The 2422-nt window shown below is 45.0% G+C and overlaps 1 pseudogene; it reads left to right on the top strand.

Annotated features, from left to right (window-relative positions):
- Positions 1-269: 269 nt before the first annotated feature.
- LOC142841070 (chromatin target of PRMT1 protein pseudogene) lies at positions 270-1014 on the top strand (annotated as a pseudogene).
- Positions 1015-2422: the final 1408 nt, after the last annotated feature.

Here is a 2422-nt window from a genome sequence, read left to right as displayed (position 1 = left end):
GAGATTCCTGGAGGTAGCAAGCAGGAGTTGGCAGTGCCCACTGGCACAAAGGAAAGGAAAGAAAGGGCAGGCCTGAAAAGCAGAAGGATCGGTGGACTAGATACTTAAGCCACCAGGAGTGAGCGTAGCATCATACGGTTTAGGCAAGCACCTAAGCCAACCGCCCAGCAAATTAACCCTAGCGGTCCTGGTGAGCCAACCTGCCCCGTAGTAGCCTCGCTGCGACGGGAGTGCTGGCGTCCATCTCCTTCGATTCTCAGGATCTGAAGATGGCTGCACAGTTAGCGATGAAAGTGGTGCTAAAAAGAACCACCAAGATGTCTCTAAATGAGCGCTTTACTGGTATGCTGAAGAACAAACAGCCGATTCCAGTGAATATTCCGGTTTCGATGGAGCAGCAGCAGCTAGCCAGTGGCAGAAACAGAAGCCAGGCCCAGCAGATGGAGAATAGACCCTCTGTCCAGGCAGCATTAAAACTTAAGCAGAGCTTAAAGTAGCGCCTGGATAAGAAGAGTAATACCCAGGCGCGATTAGGCCTACCCCAAAGGTGCCCTGGCCAGGGGAGAAATTGGAGGACAAGGCCTACCCATAATCCAGAGAGGTGTGCCCCGAGGAGGAGGACTACTTGGGGCACTTGCCACCAGAAGCCTGCTTAGGGGCGGGCTGTAGCTCCAAGGTCAAAGCCTGCTCCTCCGAGGTGGACAAGCCTTAGCTGCCCCCCAAATGGACTCAAGAAAAGGCGCTGTTCCAGGTCGTGGAGGTCCTGGAAGAGGGGGCCTAGAGCGTGGAGCTATGGATCATGGCAGAATCGGTGGTAGAGGTCGGACTGTGATAGATCGGGGAAGAGGGGACTGTGGAGGCCAAAGTCGAGGAAGGGGTGCCCTCACTCACCCTGTATTGACCAAGGAGCAGCTGGACAATGAACTGGATGCATACATGTCCAATCCTACAGGACACTTGGATGCTGAGTTGGATGCCTACATGGCACAGACGGATCCTGAAACCAATGACTGAAGCCTGTCCGCCTGCCTGCCTGCCCGCCTGCCTGCCCACCTCTTAGACTCTTGGGAAAGTCACATCTATGCATATGAAGAAATATCCTTGAGCAAACAAGAGAAGAGCTCTGATTGAGGCTGGAAGGACTTACGCAATGGGTTGTGGACTTGCCTGCCACCAGTGGGTGCATTTGGTCTGTTCCGTTCTTTAGATACTGTGTGAAATAAACCCCATTTTCCTTTGGAATAAAAAGAGCAGCTCCCTGCCCCAACCCTATATGCTTTCCTTGGACCTGTACGGTTGTCCCTGTTGTGCAGGAGCTGTCATTTCTCTTTTTAAAGAGTTGTTTCTTTTTAAAGCAAATCTTTATTAATTTTGATGGGATCCATAGTTTTTCTTCTCTTGTGGAAACAAGAACAAAACACCTTTCCCAATGTAGCACATCTCCTGGTTTCCATTGTGAGATCAACACATCTTGAAATACAGTCGTTGATTCAATTTAGAAGTTTTTTTTTCATTATCCAATATCTCTCTGCTGCTGTTGTTCCTTTCTCATTAGTGTTAAGAAAATTCAAGGTTAGTAAAGCATTATGCCATCTATTTCTGAGGGGAGTTTCCATCCCTTTTTGTTTGTTTAGCACATCCTTTATAGTTTGATTTGATCATTTTGTAACTGCCTGACCTGTAGGATTATTTGGTGTACCTGTAATGTGCTTTATATTATAATAGGCAAAAAAAAATTTTATTTTCTTAGATACATATGCCGGACCATTGTCTGTCTTTATTTGTGCAAGAATACCCATGATGGCCATAACTTCTAATAAATGTGTGATTACTGAATCAGCCTTTTCTGAGCTCAAGGAGGTTGCACATTGAAAAACCTGAATACATGCCTATGGTGTGGTGCACATATTTTAATTTACCAAATTCTGCAAAGTGAAACACATCCATCTGCCAGATTGTATTCCTTTGAGTACCCTTTGGGTTACTCCCTGCAGGCAACTGTGTTTGGTTATAGAAAGAGCAAGTAGAACATCTCTTTATAATCTCCTTAGCTCGTTGCCATGTAATAGGAAATTCTTTCTTTAAACCTTCGCTATTGACATGATGTTTTTTATGAAATTCTGAGGCCTGCAACACACTTCCAATCAATAATTGATCAATTTCTGAATTACTGTGTGCTAGAGGACCTTGCAGACCCGTATGGGATTGGATGTGTGTTATATATATAGGACAAAGCCTCTTCCTGATTATGTTTTGCACTTGAATGAATAATGAAGTCAGTTCCGTATCATCTGGTATGAATTCAGTGGCTTGAATATGCAAGACAACTCTTTCTGCATATTGTGAATCAATAACTATATTGAGAGGTTCTTTAACATCCCTTAGTACCATAAGAATACCATATAATTCTGCCTTCTGGACA

This window comes from Microtus pennsylvanicus, chromosome X (genome assembly GCF_037038515.1).
Source record: "Microtus pennsylvanicus isolate mMicPen1 chromosome X, mMicPen1.hap1, whole genome shotgun sequence".
NCBI classification, from domain to species: domain Eukaryota; kingdom Metazoa; phylum Chordata; class Mammalia; order Rodentia; family Cricetidae; genus Microtus; species Microtus pennsylvanicus.
This window is presented reverse-complemented; position numbering and strand designations above follow the sequence as displayed.